This window comes from Chenopodium album, chromosome 3 (genome assembly GCF_948465745.1).
Source record: "Chenopodium album chromosome 3, dcCheAlbu1.1, whole genome shotgun sequence".
Lineage (NCBI taxonomy): Eukaryota > Viridiplantae > Streptophyta > Magnoliopsida > Caryophyllales > Amaranthaceae > Chenopodium > Chenopodium album.
In genome coordinates, this window is record NC_137836.1 from 20,034,053 (window position 1) to 20,061,521 (window position 27,469).

The window sequence follows — 27,469 nt, forward strand, 5'->3', positions numbered from 1 at the left end:
ACTTGCGGGTTGGAGTCGCTTTGTGTGGAGGAGATGGTGGCAGAGGTGGTGTGCTGTGAGGATGCGGTGGCTGGTGATTGTTGCTGGCGGTTGCGAGAGGTGGATGAAATGGGTGAGCTGATGGTGTTGCGTTCGTTGCTGTTGCTGTTGGTGTTGTTGGGGGAAAGCAGGGAGCAGGGTAGGTTGGTGATAGCAAGTGAGGAGTAGGGGAGTGAGAGATGGAGGTTGAGTTGTGGTGTAGGGTAAGGTGTGCTGTGGTGAAGGATAAGAGGCAGCAGAATGAGCAGCAAGGGCAGCAGCTTGCTTAGCTCAAATTTTGTGCCTCGAACCTTGAACTCGAATGTGACTTTGAAACCCGGAATACCCAACACGACCTACAACAAAAACACGAGGCTAATATCAAGAGATAAAATAAAATAAAATAAAATAAAATAAAGATTAAATAATTTTAAAATAAAATCAAATGAAATTAAATAAAATAAAGAAAACAAATATGAAAATAAAATAAAATAAGAAAATGAGAGAAACTAAGAATTATTAACTAAAAATACGAAAATAAACTAAAAACTATTAAAAACTACAAAAATACTCAAAAATAAAGATAAAAGACGAGAATAAGCAAATAAAAGAAATAAAGGACAAAATGGGCTAAATTATTGGAAAGTAAGCCGGAAAACGACTCAAAATCATGTTCCTTTTATTTCTATTATTTTTCTAACGATTTTATATTGTTGGATTATTGTTAAATTGCTTCCAATATTAATGTTTTATCCTATTTTATTTTTTATGATCACTATATTGCATGTTTAAAGGGAATATGTAATTGAAAATCATGCCTAATAAGATAATTTGGACGACCGGTTTAGGATCGTTTTTAATCTTGTTGTTTAATCAAGTGATCACGATATTTTAGAATTATGTGTTGCATTAATATTCAACAAATTTAGCCTAATAATAGTTTTGAGCGAATTGAATCTTTTTATAATTATGTCTTGAGATCGCAGGAATCACTTTTCACTATAAGAATCGAGTAGAGGCCAATACGGGCGAATGTGACTCCTTGACTCACTTCGTACCATCATCCTCGATTCTCCTTTCGTGGTTTCGAACCATATGGAGTTAGTAATCAATAGTGGAAAAAATGCCATTTATAACGGCTTATTTGTAATGGGCAGTAATTTTCCCGTTACAATAAACCTATTTGTAACGGGAAAATAATGGCCCATTACAAAAAAAAAGTATTCGTAACTGGCAAAAAAGTACTCGTTACAAATATTGCATTATTTTGTAACGGACAGTGTTTTTTCCGATACAAATAATATGTCGTTTGTAACAGACACTAGTTGTTCGATACAAATAGGTTATATGTTAAAAAAACCCTAAAATTCTAACTTCATTTTTTAGCAGCCGTCACACTCCTCTGAGTCCTATCTCTCTCTCTCCCCTCTCTTTCTCTCTCCTCAGAAATCTACTTCCTTTAATGGCGAGTTTTTTACCACCCACCTCCATTTTCTCTCTGCTCCCTCCATTGTTGAACCTCTCTTCATTTGAACCCTCCAATTTCACAGTCTAATTATCCATCCTTCTGCTCATTCTAACCCTAAGCTTTTAAAGCCAAACCACTGTTGTTCGTTTAGCAAGCCGCTTACGATTCCGATGAAGAAGATGATGCGGCGGAGCTTCGCTGATGGTGCCTAGCTGATGGTGTTGAAGTTGGGACCTCTGCACACTGAATTTTCTTTTGCTGTTTTCCACGCTAATGAAGTTCTTGAACATCGTAGTCAAGTTGAAACAGGTCTTAATGCTACTTTTGTTGGTGTTTATGATGGTCATGGTGGACCCGAAGCTGCTCGTTTTATCTCTAATCATCTCTTTTTTCATCTCATCAGTTAGTTTTGTTATCTTTTTATTTCTTATTAATTTTTAATTTTATGTTTTTTTTTGAGAAATTTCATGTGGGTGTCGGTGATTTGCATTTTGATGATAATTTAAGATATGGGGGATTTTATTTATTTATTTTGCATGGTATTATTGAGTTTTTGTGATGTAATTTTTTATTTGGGGTTTTTGTAGTTTGAAGTTCAGTTATGTTTTCTGGGATTTATTTTAATTATTGTTGCAATATGTATTATATCATGTGTGTTTTTTCAATTGGGTTTTCTGGGTTAAATTTTATTACTAATTTTGGCTGATTTTTGTGTATTTGTTTTACTAATTTTATTACTGGTAAAGGATACCCTGTGACGTGTAGTCTATTTTAGCGTGATGGTTCTACTGCTTTTGTTTTTTTTTTTTAGAAATGAATTTGTTCGTTATCAGAATCGCTTCTTGTTTAATTTAGTCCGTTGATGAAAATTTTATTTGACTATTGGTTTTTTGGGCTGGTGTTTAGTTTAATTAGTCTTCTTGTTTAGTTTGTTATTGGTTTCGATTGATCTTCTTTGCCTGCTCAAGTGTTATTGATTTGTTTCTGCTTTGATTGTGCTAAAATTTGTTGTTGTGGCTGAATTGAAAAGAGTAATAGCTTGGTTGTTGTCTAGTTGATGGGTAGTATATATGAATGTGGACTGGTGTGAAGCTGCTACTAAGTGTGTCATCCCTTAGTTAAACTATTTCTATACCTAAGCTAGCTGACATTAACTCTTAATTTGATGGATATAAAAGGGATGTTTGTATGTGTTCTCACTTCTCATGTGAGACATTTTGATATTCTGATTGCTCAATGTTGATAATGTATGTTGATATTTTGTTGCCTGGAATAGTGAAGTGGTAGTATATGATCAAACTTGGTCTCCTTTATAATGATTTTCAAAAATTGTACTCGTTGGGAAGTAGTTTTAGCATGGATTGACTTTGAGATGAGTAGATTATAAGTTCTTTGCTGAATAGTTTTGCTAATTTGTCTTACCATATATATATGGCTAATTGAGTGCATATTGATTGGTTGTTCACAGATTTTGTTTGTAAGTTAGCTCTATGTTATTGATATACTTATCCTTTCCTTAAAATCTTTATCTTCTCCATTGTGGAAATTTGTGCTCGAATCTGATTGATACATATGTTGTCTTTAGCAGGTTATTTTAGACCTTATGCTACCGTGCTTAGTTATGCTTTGCTAAATACCTCAACTAAATGTTTGTCCCTATTCTCATGTGTGAATCAATAATGCTTGATAATTTCTATGGGGCTTCATTTGGAACACTGGAAGTGTAATTAAGTGCAATGTGCATGAGATAGGTGAAGCCTCACTTATTTATAGCTTGACATTGCTGTGTTCAGTTTCTCTCTTGAATCTTTTCTCAGCTCAATAGGGAGGGGCATGGCCTTATTGTTTTCTTTTATTGAGAAGTGAACCCGGGTTTAAATAGGTTATCCCTTCAGTTTATGTCTAAGCCAAAAATCATGAGCAAGATGTGAAATTAGTTGCTTCTCAGTTAGGTCTTAACTTGTAATTACTTTGATGACAACCTCTACCGAATAAAGAATGGCTTAATGGTTAGAGTATTAAGAAGCTTCCTATGGGATATTTGCATATTTCAATTCCGTATCAAAGTTGTAGGCAGCAGGCTAGCAGCTATGGTTGATTGGTTAACTGTGTTTATATTGTAGTAGTTGAGAGAGTCAATGATAATATATAAACTATAACTTCTATCTATGATATATTAGTAATGCATACTTTGGGATTGTTTTTGTTCTTCTTCAACTAGGGGTTAACTTATGCAAGTCTAATAGAACAAATACCAGTTTTTCCATGCCTCTTGCATTCTATTTTTCTTATGGATGGAGTGGGTTTGAAATTTCATTTAGCCTTAAGGGTCTTATTTGAAAGTTAAATTTACCTGTTGTGTTCTGTTTCTAAAGGTACGAAAGGATTTTGCAAGTGAAGGTAATTCTACAATAGCTGCATTTCTAGGGTTTTCTGTGAGCTCATCATGAGGTCAGGCAGACCTTTTCTAGTTTTTTTCGAGTTGCTGCTCATGAAGCGAAAAAATCTCGGTCTCAAGGTCGAATATTAAGCGCGGTAAGTGAGTTCAGTTATTACCCATTGAATTTTGTAAAGTGGACTGTTCATGAATTCGAAATGTTTGGTCATGTAATTGCTTGTCAGAAATCTGTGATGATTGATTGTGAAGATAAACGTGAATCATAGTTGACTTTCACCTAAATTGTCACTTTAGATTTTGAATGATTAACTATCCACGTTGCATTTGACCTAGTTTTCTGGGTTAACCTATGAGCCTTTATGTACTAATTGTTCCTTATAAAAACTATTATAAACCTTAATTCTCTTGTTTAGTTGCCTTTAACCTAGAAAATTTTAAGGTGAAAAGAAGTCATTAGATGCAACCTATACAATCACAGCCTAACATAGCCTTATAGGAGTTTGTGGAAACGCACAAATATATCATCTGGACATCAGGGGAGGCCTTATGGCCAAATGAAGGCAATTGTGATGGGTTTTCCCACACAATATATACCACTTATATCCTAGTGCAAATAGCGAGCATAGCCTAGTAGATAGCTTGGTCAATTCATAACTGACTTCCCCAGACTTATATCCATGTTAGAATTAATGTTAACTGACTTTCCCAAACTGTTTCAGTGAGACCTTGCCCTTTCACAATGTGTAGTTTGTAGGATCGAGTGGCAGGTTTTGAAACTTGGAATTGAAGTGACAGGTTCTTCATTGCTGTTGTTCTTTTCCGATCATGTTTACAACTACAATTTGCGTGTTGGAATACTGAAATATATAACACTCCCAAGTCCTAACTTGATGAACTCCTCTGCCTTGCCCCATATATTAGTGATTTATGAAATTTGAGTCATATAGCTAGTACCAAGTACTAGTTCTGATTACATGGCTCGTTGAGACTCTTTATGTATGCAGAGCGCATTAATATTTATGTGTCGTAGACACCCAAATGTGTCTTCCCAAAACCAAACCCAATGATGAATACATTTCATATTATTTGATTATCGAACATAGTGGCACAAGTCTTAACATGTCACCTAAACTCACTAGTATTAGCATACACTTTGTAAATACTCTTTTCACACCATGACCATGTCTTAGGTTCATGCATGAGTCGGTTTTTTCCGTCATTTGAGTTGGGGGTACATTCTATTCTTAATTTTTGTATATCTCTCCATCTTCATCATCTTTCCATTCTCTACATGCTTTCTCCATATCACAACCTTCATTCTTCCTACCTTCTTCCATCCATGCATGTTGAATCAAGTTTGAGTCATGTGATTGACAAAAAAAAAAAAAATGAGGGTAATGATGAAACAAATGCATAAGGCAAGCTTCTCAATTTCATGTTTCTTCTTTTTTTCAAACCCTTTCCCCAATAAGTCTAGCATAGGCACCCTTCATCCTCCCTGCATTTATTTCTTAGAGTTTGATTGTTATCCTTCACTTTTTAAATAAAATGAGCATTTATTTCCTTGCATATATAATCAGTGCATTTCCCAAAAAAAAAAAAAAAAAAAAAAAACGCCGAGCTAAGCACAAGGTATACCAATGATTTGAGGCACCCCTTTGTAGCCACATCGTATCATCTTTTACCCTTCAAATATGCAATCCTTTTTTGATAAACCACTTTGAGCCTCATCTTACGATTGACCTTTCTTTCTTCAACCCACATCTACCTAACCTTGTGATGGGTTGGTGTGTAACCTATTCAATTTTCAAAGAACAAAAGCTTGAGTGATTTAAAAGATTAAAATAGCAAAATAGAAATAATAAAGTGTACAAAAATGCAAGTGTTCCAATGTCTTTGATATGAACACGTTTAAGATTGCGTATCTTATCGAGTGCTCGGTACCGTGCCGAATAAACATGAATGCCAAGTGAGTGATAGACCGCATGATCGGGGTTTCCCACACTTATAAAAATAAAATAAATGCTAAAGCAAAAAAAGAGAGCAAAAATATAAAAGAGAATTCAAAAATGAGAAAACTCAAGCATAAAAATACAATGATTCAAATGCAAGGTTGCACACCTTGGGGGCCTATCTAGGGTCTTGAGCCTTTATCCCCTTATTTTCTAACTTTTAGCCTAACAACGTTACAACCCTTAAAAGGCCTCTTTGAGGTATACACACACTTGTGCGAGGTTCGGCTAGAGCTACGTTCGGCCTGATTCTTAACCGATACGTAGGCAACCTCATAAAGGGGTGCGATCGTAATAAACATGCATTCATATTCACATTCACACACTCACACGTTGATCATATCAAGGGGATCTCCCATACTTATCCCTATATACTTAGAGCTAGACTTGGGGGCTTGATCCTTACATTATTAGCCTACCCAGCCTAAGAGTCACCATCTTGTGACTCTTTTCAATATATTTTCCACACATTTATCCCTTGCGGCCTAACCTTAGTGTCACTTTCACACACTGCACATATACATGACCAAATATTCCTTCCCTTAGGAACCCTTTGTCATGAAATCTTAACACAACGTTGAAGCATAATTTGTCATAACAAAATCACTCATCACTCATCATTGCACCATAAAGTATGAAGTACTTAGCCTCCGCGCCTAAGTTAACTAAATACTTTTATTATCAAGTCAACTAGGATAGTCTAAGATATTACAATCCTTGTACTGTGAGAGACAACGTTAACGGATTAAGCTCATTTAACATGCACCTTCAAAAACTTCGCTTCTTTGTTTTTCGCGTCTTTCTTTTTTCGGGAGAAAGTCGGTACCCTCCACAAAAATGATGGAAATTTTTGTTTTTTTTGGCATTTCGAGTCATGTACATATCGATCTTCATGAGTCAACACTATGCACACACGAGTCACACGAAGTGAGTCATCATTAAGTCAAGTTTATACCTTGAGTCATGTCAAGTTAACGAGTCAAGCAATACTAAGTCTTAGGTCAACCCTAAAGAAAGATAAGCAAAGTCCTATAGTCCAAAATATAAATGCAGGTACATTCCAGTGAGCAAGAACAAAAACACGAATGAAAACCTGACTCTAGCGTCAGACGACAAGGCTGTCGCCTCGCAACAAAATTTGTCGCCCGGCGACATCGGTTTCCAGCGTGCACCGGTGCAGCGACGAAGATGCGTGGTCCCATATTGGATTATGCGGACCTCAATACAGCAATTTCGGGTTCCTTGGTACGCCAGTTAGCCCCTATAAGCAAATTGACATGATTAGTAGTCGGCTCGATTACAATCGCAGTAAGTGATTCACCTCACAACGATCGTCTCACTTAGCTTAAGCGCCTAAGCATTGGCTCATTACAAACATCAAGGCATTGGTTCAAAAGCAAGCACTTAAACGACAATTTTTCCGAGATTGGATTGTCATCCCCAATCGACAATATTTCCAAATGTGGATTGTCGCGCATTCTTCTTAAAAGACAATTTTTCCAAGACTGGATTGTCATCACTGGCAAAGTTTCCAAGAGTGGATTGTCGCACTCCTGCTCTATCTGGCAATTTTTTCCAAGGATTGTCATCGCTGGCAAGTTTTTCGAGATTAGATTGTCATGCACCCAGTTCCCTATGGCAAAATTTCCCAAAGGATTGTCGTAGGTCTCTACTCATCATAAATTTCGGCAAAGGTTCCTCCAACGTGGATTGTCATTCATTTCAATAAGTGGTAAATTTTCCCGAAGTGGATTGTCGATCAACTCTTTTTTGCAAATGTTCCAAGACGTGGATTGTCAATTGTGGCAATATTTTTCTAAAAGGATTGTCGCATAGCATTGGCAAGTTTCCAAGGTGGATTGCTTTCAAGAGTTATCTCCAAGATGTGGATTGTCGATTGTAGCAAAGTTCTCATGACAGATTGCTACGAAGCATTGGCAACTTTTCCCAAAATTGAATTTTGGCAAATTTTTCGGGATACGGATTGTCGCTTTATCGTGGTAACATTTCCAAGGATGGATTGTTACGAAGCATTGACAACTTTCCCTAAATCGGATTGTCATACATCATACAAAAGTTGTGTTGGCAACTGTTCCTAAAGAAAAGAGGATTGGCATCACCCAAATTATCGCAACAACTAAGGATGGCTTCAGGCGAAGCAATCTTCGATCATGTTCCCCTGGCTTGCAGAAGACTATCACACCGGAAATTAGAGGCAGTTACAGGCGTAATAGTCTTTGGGCGGTATACCCTAGCTTGAGGAAGATCGTCAAACATAAAGAAACTCTTTGTTAAGAGACGAGTGAACATCAAAACAGTAAGATGACGTTCCTTAGCTTGTGGAAGGTTGTCACAACGACAATTGCAACACAAATCAGTTACTCCATAGACGTGTACTTGACGGTGCAAAATACGCGTTTCTTAACTCTTTTAGCTGTTTAACTAACTCTAGTTTGCAGGTATGGGCATTACAAGAATGATTTAGGATTGCAGAACGTTCTGAGTCATTCTCCGTCCCTATTGATACTTTGACTTTTGTTTTCGAAACATAAGTTTCTCCAAACTCCGTCAAAGTGGGGGCTTCTGTAGACACCCAAATGTGTCTCCCCAAAACCAAACCCAGTGATGAATACCTTTCATGTTATTTGATTATCGAACATAGCAAAAGTGTGAAAAGTCTAGTGATGAGGATGTTTTTATTAAAATATCTCTTCTTTCTGTTTTTGAAAATATTTCTTTTCTTACTCTATTTATGAAAAACGTGCATTCCAAATTAGTTTGGTCATTGATATGGGTCCAATAATAGTGTAGTTGGATAGGGATTGAAAAAACATTTCCAACAATATATTATAAGCCCAATTCCAATGAATAATGAGGAAGTTATGGCCAAAATACTAAACTGGGACCAAACCGGATTTACCTACGACCCAATGATCATGTGGAGGGTCCAAATGTTTAATCCTATTCCTAAACTAATTAGGATTTATTAGAAGCTTCTAGAATTTTCTAAAATATCTTAATTATCCTTTTTGAAAAGATAAGATTAAAGAATTTGAGTTAAATAAAAACTTTCCTTTTTTTTAAGTCCTAATTATATTTGAATTTAAAGAAATTCAAAGACAGTAACATATTAATTTCGTGCGTCATAATCTTTATCCAAATTTTATATGGATGGATAGATCTTGAAATTATCTTTCCAATGATATATTATAATATTAATTCCGAGCTATAACGAAAAAGATAAGAAAGGAATACAAAACTCTATCCAAAACTGACACCGTCCCACTATTTCGGCCATATCTTTTTATATAAAAAATATTTTAATCTGATTCTAATTGTTTTGGAAAGTAGAATTCAAGAGCTTTCCAACGACATATTATATGCCCTATTTAAACTTTTGGATCAAAAGATACTTCCTTCGTTCTATTAATATTGCAACAATGGACTTTTTGCACTATTCATAACTCTTGTTTGACCATATAATACGAGTTATACGTTAAGCAAAATATAGTCAAGTGAGATCTTGTTGGATTCGTCTCATAAAATACTTTCACAATATCAACTTTTTATAATTTTTACTCTTACACAATTATAGATATTTAGCATATAAAATGTGTTTTGGAATGCGTAATTTCCTCCTTGTTGCAATATTAACAAAGCGGAGGAAGTATGATAAAAACAAAATCCGCAAAAACTGTTCCATCGAGTTTTATTTCAATTTGAATTCGGATTCTTTTATTCTTTGACCCTCTTTTTTCTCTATAAATAGAGGTTATATCTCCCCTTTTTCAAATCATCAATTCACAACTAGAATTCTCTAATTCTTCTCTCTAAGCTAAAGCTTATTCTCTCTCTTCCTTTTTCTAGCTTAGCCTTTTACAAACATAATTCCTCATACATTAGCACTAGGCATACCTAGCCAAATTCAAAGCTGCCTTCGCACTAGATGTGAAAGGTTTAATATTTCTAAAGGTTTGGTCCCAAATCTCTATTTCAATTATTTAACTTAATTGTTTTGTTTTATATTTTCCTTGAAGTTATTAACGTGTGTATTTTATTATTAGAAAGAGATACGAGACATCCAAGTAAGTGCTTTAATTGCTTAATTGATATTTTGATATAGAAATAATGCTTAGATTATTATTTTGATTTTTAGTATCATGTTATGATGCTTTTCTTAGTCTCATGTTTAGGGTAATTTTTTATATCAATTATGATTTCTATGATGCTTCCTATTTCTTTTTTAATAGCATGTTAGTATCATGTTAGGGTTAAAGCTTTGATTTTTAATGCTTAGTGACATGCTAGGGTTTGTTATTAATCTTGTTATTATTTTGCCTAGGATCTTGCTATTATTATACTTTAGCATTTATATGATTATGATTATTATTATTATTATTATGTTTCTTGATGCTTATTATTATTGCTCGATCACGCCTTTTATGCATGTTTAAAGGGAATTTGTAATTATAATCACGCTTAATAAGATAATTAATAACCTTATTTAGGGTTAATTTGATTATAATTCATGTGATCACCAATAATAGATTTGTTTGTGCATTAATATTCAACCAACATAGATTAAACAGGTTTAGGGTAAACCTATTGATTGCATGTTGGTCAGAAAGCGTACATGAATACGAAAAGAATAAAGTAGAGGCATATTATTAGGGCTGGTTGTTTCTCTTTTAGATTGAATTCGTACCTTCATCCCCGAATTTCCAGTTTTGGTTCCAGACCTATTGAGTTAATAATCTCCTGGATTGTTAAGAGGTGTAACCTTCACCATGTGAACGGTTTACAAGTTCCTAAAACTTGTTGGTGACTCTTTTGCTATAGCTTCCTTCCCTTTGGGCGCCACCATGCTTAAGTGTATGATCACATTGAGGTTCAAGTTTGGGGTAATGCTTGAAATATTCCTTACATGTGTTTTGCTCTATTGGGAGTAGTAGGAAATTTTTTCTTTTAATCTTATGTGCTCATTATTTTTATAGTGAGATTGTCTAGGCAAATATAGAAAAAGTCAAATTCTGAATTTTGCATGTTGTAAGCATTGTTGTAAATAATTGGCTAATTAAGTTTTCTTTTTCGCAATCTCTGTCTTCCTGTTGGGTATCAAGAATCATATTGCAATTTTTCCTGTTGAGTATGAAGAATGACATTTTTTGAAGTAACAGTAATAAGGAGAGGTTAGCTTCATCAAATGCATATGTTTTGCTTCTTATGTACCTGGTAATTATTTTCTTTATGTTGCTTCCTTTCGTTTCAAAACTGCTAGTACTTGATTTGGTGCTTTCCATGTTTATGTCAACTTATGCTGGTAATATGGAGTTAAATGTAATTAAAATGCTTCACCAAAATTTAAGCAGTCTAATGGGTTAATTTGTAAGATCCATGTCGCCTTAGAGTCAGAGATTCAGTTAAATTTTGCAGGGCTGCTTGCATAAAGGTATGTGTGTGAACTCTGAAGTTCGTTGCGATTTATTTTATGGTAATGCCAAATTAACAATGCCCTGCTTGTCGTATTTGACAGGTTATCAACCATGTATATGAGACCGAGTTCAGAACAGAGTGGTGCCGAACTAATTCTACAGCTGCTCCTTGCTTTCTATTTGCAAGGAAATCTCGCATGGGGCTGCTATGCTGCTTTTCAGTGAAAGATGGTTACAATAGTACTCTGTTGCTCGTTAGGTTACTGTGGTTATCCCTATGCAAAATTATTTCTTAACCTAAACTCCAACAATACACGATCTCGGACTCTTGTGGGCAGTATGATGCCTGATTATACTCAACACGATTATTGAGATCAAAGTTGCAGCTACCACCAAAAATGGTGGAAGATGTAAATTATTTAACACACTAATTTAGAGGAAAATAATTTAAATATGATGTTAGTCTTAAGTAACCTTGTTTTATTATTATTACAATTGAAATTTGTTTTTGCTTTGTTTTATTATTATTATTATTATTATTTTTTGAAAGGATCTTTGTTTTAGTTTTAGTTATCAGGAAATAATCAAAGCAGCTTTTGCTGATTGTATATTACTCGTTAATTATCAAGTGTATACCATATATATATATATATATATATATATATATATATATATATATATATATATATATATATATATATATATATATATATATATATATATATCCCGTTATAATGAGAATCAATCCTATAATAGAAACTAAGAACTAATCAAGACCGTTATATCTAAAAAAAGAGGCGCGCGATCTGACGACCTAGATTGAATCACGCATATTCAGTTCATTTCTTAAAGCTCATGCGCACTTTCTCTCTCTTTGGGCATTTTCTCTCTACTCTATCACAACGAGCCTCTGAATTCTTCATTAAAGCGGGCTCCTAGCTTTCTCAACTCCATTGAAGCGACTTTCGAGCTTTCACAACTCCATTGAAGCGACTTCTAGGTTTTCTAGATTCCATTGAAGTAGTTTTTGAGGTAAGTTTTTTTTTTGTTAATTACCAATTTTAATTTCACTATCCTTGTTCATCGCGTTAATTTTATATTTTATATAGTCAATTTAGGGTTCTTAATTGTGAAAATTGAATTCTTAGGTCTAAAATTGAATTCTTAGGTCACTATCCATTAGTGATTATATTTGTTTGTTTTAGTGAATTTTGTAGCTCGAAGTTGTGTAAAATTACAGAGATGTCTATATTAAAATGTCTGAACTATTTTTTTATGCAATTACTAACTTATTTGAGTGTTTTCAGCTTGAATTTCGCTGAAATTTGAAGTTGTTCAAAATGAGGTTGCGAGAGATTGAGGTTGTGCGTAATTGAAGGTGTTTGAAGTTGATATTATATGCGAATTCAAGTAATGTTTCTGAATTTTTCTATAATTTTATTCAATTTTTTTATTTCCAGTGATTTTTTTGTTAAATAATTTTATTAGTATAAAAGAAGTTCTTTTTTTGTAACTTTGCATGTCAACTGTTCGATAAAATTCCTGTGAGAGGTCACATATATTTGTTGTTTGTTAATGGTGATTAAAAGTCTCAAACACAATTCCATCTGAGATCTGTTAGATAGGACTTTTTGATAGTCTGCTAGATCACACTTTAAAGAATTTGCATGCCCTGACTATTTTTTTTCTTCATATTATCTAATATTACCTGCCTACATGTGCTAGAATTGAACAATTACTAATTTGTGATGGTTTATCAATTTCAGAAGTAAATGGAAACCAAATAAAGGTGAACAAATTTTATTTTAAAGTAAACCCAAAAAGACTTCATATATATGATTCATAATATATGAGCAATGAGAGATATGTTGGTTGTGTTTGCTCTCTGCAATTTCAATGTTCTGTGATTATCTAGTTAAAGCTGAATATTCAAGTTTTGGTAATATAACTAAGAAAATGGAGATTAGGAATCTTTGCTAAGTTTTCTGGCCACCTATTCAAGCAATGAAGTAGCGTTGAGAATGGTGTCGGTGGTTTATATATCTTCAATTTGTCTTACTCCATGATATATTATTTAGTATGTAATGTGGGAATGTTACATCACTTACAAGCACCTTCATATTACAATAGTCAATGTGGCATTGTTCCTTCAGGAATAACAAGATTAACGCAACTGTAAATGAGATCGTTGTAGGAATTCTTTGAGGACGAGTATTACATATGCTCCATTATGTTACCTATCTATATGTAATACTGAATTTGCAGTGTATTAGGTACTTGAGATTGCTAAGCATTAGTTTGAGACAGATGGTGTTGGTGGTTTGGTTGTATTTTTAGGCTAGGAGAGTTTTATAACGGAAAATGGTTATACTTTTGATACTATCACTGCCTTTGGTGAGGTTTAAAATACAATGGATGAATAAGGCTAGAAAAAATAGATTCTGCATTTGTTGTCTCCAAAAGTAAATAAAAAGGAATCTAAAGTGAATAAGAAAGATTTTAAAGTAAACCTATTAGCTCAAGTGGTAGAGCACTATGCGGGTGCATAGAGGTAGAAGTTCGATTCCTACATAGGTTATCTCTAAAGTAAATATAAAACACACTAAAGTTATTTAAATATCTCAAAAGTAAATAATAAATAACTAGAAATAAATCAATTTAGCTCAAAGATATACAAACCTAATAGGATTTTATGATTAATGTCTACATAAACTTTATTGACTTTCAAATACTCACATGATGAGAAGTTATAAGAAAAAAGTACATGGGGCTTATGGTAAAGGTTTATATGAATTTAGTTTTGAAGGATAGGATCTTATACTGATTAAATATGATATTGCTTCTTGTAATTTTGTTATTTTTAAAAGTAGATAGAAATTGGTTAAAAGTAAATCAATTAGTCTAAAAGTTTTTTTTTGCCTCTTGATTAAAAAGTAGATTGAAACTTATTAAAAGGAAACCAGTTAGACTCAAAAGTTAATGAAAGGAAACATAATTGGATTATCAATTATGCTTTGGATTTTTAATACATGTGCTAAAACTTATTAGCTCAAGTGTAATTTAAGCTAATATTGTCGAAAATTACTAAAATATAGTTGCCTCTTCATTCAATATGTGTAATTTGCAGGCTTGGAAGATCTATGGGCTTCTCCTATGTAAGAAATATCTTTGGGCTTTTTTATAGTCCTATATAAGAAATATAGTTGCTTCTTCATCCATAGCTCGTGGAGTTCAAGCCTTGCTTTGATCACCTGATGACGGTGTCTTACTAAATTCTGTTAGCTGTAAGAAGACGTGGAAATTCTTTCAGCATCAGAAAGTCTTCTATGTCTATTATGATTATGTGAAATCAAACCCCTCGGATGTGCCACATTAGACTTTACAGTTAGAATAACTGATTTTTCTGTCACAACTTTTTCAAGTCTGCATTTAGCTGCTGTTGTAGCCTCAACTACGTTGCTCTGATCTTTTTTTTCGGTCACATTCCTATTGTTTATTGTCTAAGGCAGAGAACAAGACCGAGGGCCTCCTGGAGCAAAGACTACGACGTTGAAATAAGCCGCCTATGAAGTCTGACACATTTGTTTTGTATCTTTTCAGAGGGGTACTTACAAACACATGCACCATCATCATGTGGGTTGCTTCTGCACTCCATGCTGCAGTCGGAAAGTATCCTTATGCAGGATACCTCCCAAACTGGCCTACTGTACGCAGGCAGTTCATGCCTCAACCACGCACTCCAAAATACGTTGAGTTCGAGTCTGAGTTTGAGAGAACTTTTATGAAAACAATAATAACAGCCTAATTTCAGACACTTCTCGAAGTTTCATTAATTGAAATTTTTTCATGTCACTCCACATATGAGATCTACCTTGTACAACGGGATACAACTAACTGGACTTCTGTTGCTGAACTACTTGCTGCATTCCAGAGATTTTCGATGATGCTATCAGATATTAAAAAGAATAACACAGAAAGGAACAATGACAAGATACTTAAAAATCATGAGGGACCGGTTAAGGTTCCATTACTGTATCTAGCACATCAGATTAACTCAAGTGGTATTTTGTGTGGAAAAGTAAATAAAAAAGACACTGAAGTGAATAAAAAAGACTTTAAAGTAAACCTATTAGCTCAAGTGGTAAATCACTATGCGGATGCATAGAGGTGTAGGTTCGATTCCTACATAGGTTATTATCTATAAAAGTAAATATAAATCACTCTAAAGTTATTTAAAATAAATAAAAAGTAAATATCACATCAATAGAAGTATATGTACTAATAATTAAGCTACATGTCAAAAACTAAGCTCTATTTCAACTTATAACAATCTCACCTTTCTCTAATATCACAAATAAATGATGCATACAAAAGGTATTGGCTAGTTAGAATTATTGTCTACATAACATTCGAAAGTAAATAAATAAATCCATAATGTAAATCAAACTATCTTAAAAGTATATAGAGAAATTAAAAAGTAATTCAAAAAAACATCTCTAAAGTAATTTAAAATAGCTCAAAAAGAAATCAAAAGTAAATAATTATATCTCAAAAGTAAATCATAATAGTTTAAAAGTAAATAAAAAACATCTGGGCTATTAGGGGCTGGTGGTGGTCGTGGTCAATGGTGGTCGTGGTTAGTGGTGCTGGGGTGGAGGTGGTGGGGTTAATGGTGCTGGGGTTGAGGTGGTTAGTGGTGCTGGTGGTTTAGGTTAGGAGAGAGTAAGAAGATGGTGGGGTTAGGTTGTGATGTAGTGGTGCTTATGGAAGGGTAGTGGTAGTTATGGTGTAGCTAAGGTGGTAGATGAGAGATTGAAAAAAAAAAACCATGTTAAACAAGTTGTAGGTTAATAGGCTTATTTTGAGCAGATGAGGGTCAAAGGTGAGATTATTCTGAAAATTGAAAAATGTGGGATTATTAATTTCCAATTTTCCATTAAAATAATATCAAAGTAAATAAATAACATTAACTCAAAAGTAAATAGTCTATACTCAAAAGTAAATTACATCTACTCAAAAACAAAAAGAAGGGTCAAATTAGAGCATGGGACAACGACAACTATTCAGTCTAGGGCGATCAATATTGTTGAGAAAAAAAAGTGGGGTATTAGTTTACCATCATGTTTATATCTTTAATCCTTAGATAAGTGAGCGAGCTTGAGTTTCTAGTAATAAAAGTAGATACAAAATAAGTTATAGTAAATAAAATATTTATTAAAGTAAATAGAAATGAAATTTACCTTCTCCACTTCTAAAATCAAGATATTGCTAAGAAAAAATGCTTATTGACAGTCTCTAATTGCTATGAATGCTTAAATATGTAGTATAAGATTACAAAACCTTATGCCACACCTTTAATCCTTGGATAAGTGAGCTTGAGTTTCTTAGTAATAAAAGTAGATACAAAATAAGTTGAAGTAAATAAAATATTTCTTAAAGTAAATACAAATGAACCTACGTGGGATTCGGACCCACATCTTCTGTGCACTTGCACAATGCCCTACCGATTGAGCTAGTAGGCTAGTGTATATTAAACAGTAAATAAAGAAAATTAATTCAAAAGTAAATAAAAATTTCTCAAAATTAAACAAAAACAAAAAATGGGTTCCGTTTTATGATCAACTGACAAATAATGCAGGAATAACTTTATGCACACCAACAAAAGATTCAATTTTCATCCATCCCTTTCACATATAAGATTTCCTACAGCAAAGGTTTTCGGCAATCTTGAATATGTGTTGAATGACATCTACATTGTAATTATAAACACGAATCTTTTGGACTTAGGAAAGCTAATTAGCACCATAGTGTGTAATTATGGGAGTTTCTGTAAATGATCAAAATCCATGCTATTTGGTCAAAACAAATGGTTCACATAGAGAGCACTATATTGAATGAAAATATGGAACAAGAATATACATTTCTTATCAAAAATACAAAGGGAACCTTGGCATCTTCACAACCAACAATCTACATACTACATTGAAATTTTGAAATTAAAATAACTGTATCTATTCTCATATATGTGAACATGATGTGAAAGTAAGCACTGAATTATTAATCTTTAATTATACCACGAGATGGGTGACCAATAGTGACTAAGAAGGCAAGCACCATGCACCAAAAGAATATGGTAAACTAAAACGTGTTTTGTTTTGGTACAGAATGCAAATAATTGTATTACATGACAAAATAGGTAAGGCGTGGCTGATTAGCTACATAAGAACAATAAAAGGTAATTGAAATCCATGGTTAAAAAATGCCTTTAGCTAACTCTTTCCTGATCCAATACCAAACTAGGCTACTGATAACTATTAGCTTACGCAAGATAAAATTATTCACACTAAGAAATATAAAAAAAAACATAAGCTTGTATTATTTTATCGAATCCAATCCCTCAAACTGAACAAGATGTTGAATTCATACACCTAAGCATACAAAATGAATAAACAATGGCAATTAATCTATCTGAATTCATTCCATAAACTTAAATCTAACATCAAATCACAAAACTTATACATAATGTAATCATAAAAAGTCACTTTTTCATTGTTTTACTTGAAGTTAAAATGTTTAATCAAATCCCATGAGAACTAAACTAAAATTCCTACAAAAAAAACCCAATAACAACAATCACATCCTACATTATTGCAGAATCACAAAAGCAAAACCCATATCTATCAAATTATCAAATACAAAACTGATGAAATTAACCAAATCACAAACAAATTTCAGATATTGCTAAATTAAATCCAAAGCTTAATCATTCTTCCACAATCGAACAAATTTAAACCTCAATTTGGTACAAAATTAATCAAAAAACAATTACCTCAATTTAAACTATTGACCAGGAGCTAAAGCTCCGAAATCAAATCAATCGGCTAACCAAAATATCCAACTCTTTATCCTGTCTCTCATCATTCAACATGAATCTTCAATAATCTAATCAAAATGTTTATCGTTTTCGCTCGATTAAAAATAGCAAAAACCCTGAAAAAAAACGAATTAATCAAAACTCGAAATCACAAATACACTACTAAATAACCAGGAAAACCCTAAAATTTGCATTTAAAGTCACAAATAACTTGTTACAAAATCGAATTAATAAAAGAAAATAATAATAGCGAAAATCAAATCAGAACAACTTACCAGCCCATAAATTTGCTAGAGCAATGAGAAAATATGAGAAGTTGGGAATTTGAGAAGTGAGGATCTTCGAAGATCAAAAATTTCGCAAGAGAGAGAATTTGCAGGAGGAGAGAGAAAACAAATGAAGAGAGAGAAAGAGAAATGAGAAGCAGGGAAAATTTCGGGTAGTCATTCAAAATGTGAAATGACCATTTTACCCATAATGAAGCGGTTAAGATGACAAGCGTTAGATTGAGTGCGATCAACGTTTCAGATCAGTTCCTATTATTATATATATATATATATGACCAGGTTATAATGAGAACCAATTGCAAAATAGGAACTAAGAACCAATCAAGACCGTAAGATCAGAAACGTGATCTAATGGCCGAAATTGATTCAGACAAATTAAATGTTGCACGAAAATTAAGACGCGATTTCTCTCTCCTCTCTCTCTACTCCGTCATTTTCGCTCTCTTCTCTCTCTACTCTTCTTTGCCATTTTCAACTGCTTCAAGCTTTGAAAACCGCCATAACCGTCCATACAACTGCTCAATTTTTCTATATAATTACAATAATAACTTCTACTGTCTACATATTTCATTTTCGGAACAAAAAAATTCGAAAATAGCCAAAAATTGACGAATATTAGGTATTATATTTAACCTTCGAAGTTCATACTCTTTTTTGCTATTTTTGTTGCAATTTTTACTTACATTTGTCTTTTTTTTCTTGATTATGTTAAATTTGAAGTACCAGAAGTTAAATCGAAGTACTTCGAAGTTCAATTTGAGCATTTTTAAGTTCGATTTCTTCTAAATCAGGTATTTTCACAATTTAGTTTGTTTTTGTTCAAATTATGTTAAATTTAATTATTATTTTGGCTTAAATTTGTTGTAATTTAGGTTTCAATTGCTACTAATTTAAAATAGTTTTGATTAATTTAAGAGTAATTGTTGATAATAGTTGATTTATGAGTAATTATTTAGTGAATTATTGTTGCTTTGGTACTTCTGCTTTGCTATTTGCTATTGAAAAAGTTGCTACGTAGTAATCAAATGACTTTGGTTAATTTATGAGTAATTTTGTAATGTATTATTGTTGCTTTAATACTACTGCTCTACTATTTGCTGTTGAAAATGTTGCTACGAAGTAATCAAGTGACTTTGGTTAATTTATGAGAAATTTTTAAGTGCATTATTGTTACTATTTGCTAAAAGTAAATACAAATTTGTTAAAAGTAGATATAAATTAATTAAAAGTAACTTAAAAGTAGTTGTTTTGAGTTTCATAGTTTTGAGTGCATAATTTATTAAAAGTAAACAGAAATTTGCTAAAAGTAGACAGAAATTGCCTAAAAATAAATCTATGTGCCTAAAAGTAGATAACATTTTTACAAGTAACTAGAAATATACTAAAAGTAACTTTAAATTGATTAAATGTTACTGAACTACTATAGCTATTTTGATTTGTGTATAAATCAATAAATTGATGTCACTTTTGTATTATAGCTTATGTATAAAATATCAAAAAAGAGAAAATCCTTACTAATTACATTACCCTATACATTATCCTTGGTCATCTAATTTTTGTTTTGAGTTTCATATTTTTGAGTGCATAATTTTTTAAAAGTAGACAGTAATTTGCTAAAAGTAGACAAAAATTGCCTAAAAGTAAATCTATGAGCCTAAAAGTAAATAACATTTTTACAAGTAACTAGAAATATACTAGTAGTAACTTTAAATTGATTAAATGTTACTGAATTACTATAAGATCTATAGCTATTGTGATTTGTGTATAAATCAATAAATTGATGTGACTTTTGTATTATAGCTTGTGTATAAAATATTAAAAAAGAGAAAGTCCTTACTAATTACATTACCCTATACATTATCCTTGGTCATCTAATTTTTGTTTTGAATTGCAGACAGATTAAAATGGCAAAACTACAAAGAAAAAACCTCCAACACAACCAGATCCATCAAAGGAAATTCCTGCAGCAAAGAAGGTTGCTGCAAGTAAAAAACTTACTGTTGGCAAGAAATCTCCTGTAGGCAAGAAATCTCCTGCAACCAAAATAACTCCTGCAGCCAAGAAAGTTCCCGCAAATTCAAAGCAATCTCCAATTAAAGGTATATAATATTGAAATACAATAATTATTTGATAAATTAAATAGAAACACTTATAAAGTAAATCATTTATCTGTATAAGTCTATGTTACAAATTTAAAGATGCATACTATTACATAATTGAATATAAAAGTAAATGGTTAGTTTAGTAAAGTAAATAAAAAATCTTATAAAGTAAATATAAATGTTTTAAAAGTTCTTTAACATGTCTATACTTATAAACTGATTGTGCAAACTAAATTTATTAGGTGCTAAGCTTAAAAGGATTTCAAAAAAAGCAAATATTGATAAAGAGAAGGATTAAGGAACTACAAGCATCAAAAGGTTCATAAAAGTTTATTAGATTAAATTCATATGTTATGAATTAAATTTATATAGTAAAGAATCTATTGCTCCAAGGTACTAATCTGTTATAAAGTAAATGGAGACTGTTACAAAGTAAATAGAAATTGTTATAAAGTAATTAAAAACTCTTATAAAGTAAACAGAAAAATATATATGTCTATTGATGTCTATTGATAAGTTTAATAAAGTTAATCAAAATGCTTATAAAGTAAATATAATATTTTCAAAGTTAGTTAACATGTTTTAACAAATTATAGGAACAAAAAAGAGGATAAAATCTGAAGTGAAAGATAGCAATTATGAACCAGAAAAAGATCAGAATGAGGATTCTGATGGATCATCAGAAGAAGACAGAAAAAAGGGAAAAGCTCATTTTAAGAAAAATAAAATAAAGCTTGACAATTCTGACCTTGATGTACATGAAGTTATTGATGTTAATGATGATGATGATGGTAATCTGGAAATCAAGAAAACACACTGCAGGCCCAATGCAGTTGTTGATTTGATAAAGGATTTCAGTGAGCAACAAAAAAAAAGATGTCATAAGTATTGGTTTTGGAGGGCTGCTTGAACTAAAGTTAAGAAGAATTTCAACAAGGATGCTTCCATGGTTTTTTCACCATTTCAATGAAAGCAGCTGCATGTTCAAGATTGACATGTTGAAGGAATTTTCAATTAGTTCGTATGATGTTGAAGATATATTCTTGCTTCCACATGTAACTGAGAACACGGTCAGTTTTCAGTTAAGGAAGCAACCTCTATCAAACTTGTTGATTCAAAAATAATGGAAGAAGAAACTAGGAATTCCAGAAGATGATGAGATAATGGTGAATAATTTGGAGAGCAAATTAAAGACTCTGAAGGAAGGAGGGGAGGATTTTAAAAGATTCTTTGTGATGTATGTTTACAACACATTCTTGGCCCCTGTTGCAAATAGAGTGATTGATTACAAGATAATTAATTATGAAGATAATGTGAAACAGATACATAACCTAGATTGGTGTGGTTATGTGATGAATAACCTGTGCAAAGCTGTGGGGAGTTTCAAGGACAACAAAAACAAGGAATCAAGATCAAGAATCAGTGGATGTGTCCTGATTCTTCAACTTGTCTACTTTCATCATATGGCATTCAAAGGGCAGCCTGAACCTACAACACTGTCATTGATCAAACATTGGTCAGATGAGAAACTGAAAGAAAGAATTGCAAATGAGGCAAAAGCATCTTTTGGTCAAAGAGAACTCCAAAAGGATGACTATCTAGTTTGTAGAAGAAAAAGGAAAGCAAGCTTTCTTGGGAGATGTAATTGAGAATGCATATAGAAACTTTGCTGATAGAGAGAGAAGATTGGTGTCATTCAATCTACCAGAAGGTGTCATGACAAATAGTGAAATACATGATGATGCAAAAGATGTGAGTAATGTTTTTATAAGTTACAATGATTTCTTGTATTTACATTAAAATGAAATGTGTTTACTTTTATATGTTAATTGTTTACTTTTATTATATTGAATTGCTCTGATTCTAGTACTAATAATGTATAGTAAATGATAAACATAAAGTAAATAATGTAGTCTTTAAAGTAAACAAATTAACTTAAAAAGTAAATAGTATTTGTATTCAAAAATAATGTATTAATAAATTGTAGTTATTTATTTTGAAGGAAATTGAAGAAGAACTGCATTTGTTGACTAGAGATTCAAAACTCTTTACAATGATACATGCTGAGCGTATAGCTACCTTAGGAGAGAAGATGAAACAAAAACAAATGAATGTGTCTACATCAAATTCTCAACAGGTTTCTGAAACACAAAGGTTGATAGAAGATCCTAGAGTACAAAGGGCTATGGATGAAATAGTCAGGATTTATGATGATTTAAGAGATGTATCTAGTGTGATTCTGTCAACATGGGAGGAGCAACACAAAACTTCTGAACAGATCCTAAAACTAATCAAGAAGATGCAGTTGATCCTGAATCTGTCAATTTAGATGATGATGATGAAGGTATGGATATACAGGATCTGGATTATGAAAAAAAAAAGAGGATGACAAAAAAGAGGAGGAGGAAGAAGAAGAGGAGAAAAAAGGAGGGGGAAGAAAATGATAAAAAGAAGGATAAGGAAGAAAAGCAGGAGAATGACAACAAAGAAATGGACAAGGAGAACAAGGAAGAAGACAAAAAGGAGAACAAGGAAGGAGAGAAAAAGGATGATGAGAAACAACTTAATAAACCAGAGACGGAACAAGAGAAAAAGGAGGATGAGAAGCAAAAAGAGAACACTGAAAAGGAAGAAGAGATGAATAAAGAGAGAGAAGAAAAGGATGTTGATAACTAGACAGTTGATGCTGATATTAGTAGTGTAGTACACTCAGTCACTGAGAGTATACTAAATCAGCCAACATAAAAAACAATTGAAAGTAATTTTTTAACTTTGGTAAATTTTTAATCAATCCATAGTCAATAGTGTATCATTGTTTTGACACTATATCTACTATTTTATTTCAGGTGATGCTGAAAAACAATTTCAGGCAAAAACAAACATTGAACTAAAGGACATTCACAAGGAGATAGTTTCAAAGGTTAAAATCAATTTAGATTCTAGAGAAAAAGATATTGAAGTTGATTTTGTTTCAAAGACAATGAAAGGAAACAAATCAAGAATGCATAAAATGCTAGAGATTTATCAAGTAGTGGCTGATTACTGCTTTGTGAAGTACAACCCATTCAAACAGTAAGTAATGTATTATTTAATTTCAAACATATTATATCTACTTTAGATAATATTTAGTTTACTATAAATATTTAATTTTGCACAGTGAAGAGATTGGGAAATTTGAAAGTCTTCTCATGATAACAAGAGATGACACAACATCCCTAGCTCCAACAACCCCTGCTCAAATGATAAAATCAAATATAGTTCAATGTTGGTCATTTCTTATGAATGATTCTCGATTGAAAGAAGATCCTTCATGCTTCTTTTTTGGCATTGACCACAATGTAAGAGTTAAATAAAATGTTAAGCTAAATCATAATTAAACATGTATGATCTCATTAAATAATATGTTTTATGTGCTCATTAATACACAGAGACCTCTAGAGCTGTCTATCAGGTCACAAGATGCTTCCAAACTAATAGATAAAGCACAGGTGAAGTCTCCTTCAGTACACTCACAAGAATTGAATCAGGATGGTATGATTGGATGTGCCTACGTGATGCAAAGGAGAAAATTTTAACAGCTCAGTTGGTATGTCTTATTATTCATGTCTATTAAATTACATTGAAGGGCATTATAATTTTGAATTTGTAGACTAATAACTATAATTTTAATGAAATATTTTTGTTCTAATCTGTCTGAGTAACCACTATAGTTTGATAGTGGTTAACTTTATGAATCAGACAATTCAATACTTGGATAACAGGAAGTATGATGACAGGCATAAGCCTTTCTAAAGAATTCTTTGATCTATTTTGGTAAGATTTTTTTGCTTTATAAAAAGTAAATTATTAAAGTAAATAAGACTACTATTAAAGTAAATGAATATGTATTAAAAGTATACATTATAATATCTGTAAAAAAAAAATAGATTAAATATAAAATAAAACATGTTCTGATTAAAGTAAATAATATTCTTTTTAAAGTAAGAGAATATCTATTACAAGTATACATTATATTGCCTGTAAAATAATAATATAAAATATAAAGTAAAAGATGTTCTGATTAAAGTTAATAATATGTTTATTAAAGTAATTTATACTATAAATTTGTATTACTTATATATTGCTTTACAAATGTTATAGGTGGAGGAAATGTCAAACTTTCTGAAGAGAATTAATCATGAAAAAGCTGATGAAATACTAGAATATGAGTTTGATGAAGTAAACTTTAAGTGAAAGACACCAAGATATACTCTTGATTATGGTGTTTTTGCAATGATACATATGCTGTGTTTTTCTGGAGACACTTTTGATTCTGACCTTGATTTAGCAAATAGGAGAAAGGTGATTCGTGCAGAAATATGTGCTGCTCTTGCTTTGGTAGACATAAACACCAAAAGAAAACAACTTATGGGAAAAATTTCAAGGTTCAGGGTAGTTAGAAAACTAGAGAAGGAGAAAGGGGTGGAAGATATGATATGTGTTTCTGATTTCTTGAAGAAACACAATAAAGTAATGGATAACATGAGTTTGACATGTCACCAAGTGATTGACTACTTAGCAATCAATGATGATGAAAACTTTCCAAACAAGAGATATGTTTTATACTTGCTAAAAAACAAATACTCATATTGCATTATATATAAATTTTTTGCCATAAGTATAACTGTAATTTTAATTCAAAATTACAGCGAAGTAGTTGGATGGTTTATAGATTCAATTGAAATAGTAAGGCAAGATTGTAATGCTTTGCTCAATGAATGGAAAGTATCAAGTAATATGATCACTGCTTCGTTAAACCACCTCAATAACATTGAAATGCAAAAAGACAGGTCTGAAAATGACTTGATCAGATTCTTCTTTGGATTTGAGTTCGTGGTAGGTTTTCCGATTTAATTTTATAATTTAAAATTATGCATTAAATAAATATTAGAAATAATATTTGGATTTTTTTTTAAGGATGCTTTAACAATGTGTTTGAATGCTCATGGGAAAAAAAGGAGTAACAAGTCTGTAAAAACTATGGATTGATTGGAACAGTTCACAATCATTGGACTTGGATGCTACTTAATGTGTAAGACAGAATTAATTTTTAAAGTAGAACAATATATGTTTAAAGTAATAAAAAACAGGTTTAAAGTAAATATGTGTAAAACAAACCTTTGTGCAGGTATATATACCTTTGAAGATGGAAGATGAAGCAATTGATCATCTGGACAACACTTTGTACGAGACTAATGAAGAATATGAGCCTGTACAAAGTTTTATCTTAGAAACGGTAAAATATCAATAGTTAAAAAAAAATGTCTTTAAATTCATTTTTCAATGTCTCATATTATATTAATATTCATTGCATTGCAGGTGATACAAGTACCGAAATTGTTTAAAAAAAGAAAGCATCCACAAGCAAATGATATGCTGACCTACAAACTGAGAACAATTGAACTTCCATTCCAAAAAGAAAAAGAAGATAATTTCTCAGCAAGCTGTCTACTGCTGCATATGAAGGTTTATGATGGTGCAAATGGGATAGGATTAGGAACAATAAAAGAGGTAAATTAGCATACTTAATTTTGAAGTCCTTGAACTCTATACTTATCTGATAATTTATTTACTAAAGTTAATCTTTTATTTTTTTACAGGAATTTCCAAGACTGAATCACCAACCCATAAGAACAATGCTTGACCTACTTCTCAATGATAAGAATCAAATGAAACAAACACTGCTTACAAATGTTGAGAATTGGGAAGAGAAGAAAGCATCTGAACAATTGTAAATGATATCAGTAGATTTGAATATATCATAGATATTAGAATATATCATAGATATTAGAATATATTAGTAGTTTTAAGTAGTTTGTTTGTATGAGGAATACATATTATATTCATAAGTTGAATTACTAGTATTGTTCTGTGACAAAAATGGTAATAGATGTAAAAGTAGAGGAAGTCAATCACAAAGTAAATGAAAATAGTGTTAAAGTAAATAAAACTATGTTTAAAGTAAAAGAAAAAAGTTTTTAAATTTTTTTTTTCTGAAATATGGTGTTCAATTTTAAAGTAAACAAAAATATTGTTAAATTAATAAAAAATGGATCTAAAGTAAAGGTGGAGATAGGAAAAAGTATTAAAGTCAAAACAAGAAAAAAAATTCAAGTCAAAACATGTTATTCGATTATAAGTGAATGAAAATAGTGTTAAAGTAAATAAAACTATATTTAAAGTAAAAGAAAAAAAGTTTTAAAATTTTTTTTCTAAAATTTGGTTTTCAATTTTAAAGGAAAGAAAAATATTGTTAAAGTAATAGAAAATGGATCTAAAGTAAAGGTGGAAATGGGAAAAAGTATTCAAGTCAATACAAAAAAAAAAAAAAAAAAAAAAAAAAAAAAAAATCAACTTAAAAACATGTTATTCAATTATAAGTAAAGGGAATTAATTCGATTATAAGGGCAGCGGATGTTGGCCTTTCCATCCCCATCCCCATCCCCTTCCCCATAACGCCATAACGGGTACAATATTTTAATTCACATAATTCTTTTATTAAATAGTATAAAAGTATAATTTTTCTTGTAAAGATATATATGTGGGCGGGTACAAAGTGGAACGGGTAATTTAAGGCAATGATGGGGCGGGTACAACTTAAAATACATCAATCCCTGCCCCACCACTAGCCAAACCGAGACCCATCCCCACCAAACTAAGAATCGGTCAAGCCTCCTACTTGACATGCCCCACATCAATGGATGGAGGAAATTGTGAAGGTGGTAGTTAAATGCTTTGTCACACTAAAGAAAATACAAATTTTTAAAATATTGTTATTTGGAAGGTCATGCACCACACTATTTCAGCAAGAACGAGTTTGGTTTGGATTAAGTAAGAAT

General features: G+C 32.0%; 4 long non-coding RNA genes across 7 annotated transcripts; 3 read left to right on the forward strand and 1 right to left on the reverse strand.

Moving 5' to 3' along the window:
• The first annotated feature begins 1,415 nt into the window (after positions 1-1,415).
• On the forward strand, positions 1,416-11,963 carry LOC145623885 (uncharacterized). 3 transcript variants are annotated; one of them, XR_014110283.1, is made up of 3 exons: positions 1,416-3,237; positions 3,862-4,021; positions 11,430-11,963. It is a non-coding gene; the product is annotated as an uncharacterized LOC145623885 (long non-coding RNA). The 3 variants fall into 3 exon arrangements; XR_014110282.1 differs by having other exon boundaries at positions 1,416-1,888; positions 11,287-11,963; XR_014110281.1 differs by having other exon boundaries at positions 1,416-1,888.
• A 170-nt stretch (positions 11,964-12,133) lies between these two features.
• LOC145612418 (uncharacterized) lies at positions 12,134-14,576 on the forward strand. The gene is made up of 3 exons (XR_014106601.1): positions 12,134-12,360; positions 12,636-12,738; positions 14,456-14,576. It is a non-coding gene; the product is annotated as an uncharacterized LOC145612418 (long non-coding RNA).
• LOC145612408 (uncharacterized) lies at positions 14,146-18,712 on the reverse strand. 2 transcript variants are annotated; one of them, XR_014106600.1, is made up of 4 exons: positions 18,478-18,712; positions 18,158-18,318; positions 15,200-15,248; positions 14,146-15,104 (listed from the first exon to the last, which is right to left on the reverse strand). It is a non-coding gene; the product is annotated as an uncharacterized LOC145612408 (long non-coding RNA). The 2 variants fall into 2 exon arrangements; XR_014106599.1 differs by having other exon boundaries at positions 14,147-15,248.
• A 184-nt stretch (positions 18,713-18,896) lies between these two features.
• Positions 18,897-22,358, forward strand: LOC145612425 (uncharacterized). The gene is made up of 4 exons (XR_014106602.1): positions 18,897-19,108; positions 19,210-19,280; positions 20,384-20,588; positions 21,188-22,358. It is a non-coding gene; the product is annotated as an uncharacterized LOC145612425 (long non-coding RNA).
• Positions 22,359-27,469: the final 5,111 nt, after the last annotated feature.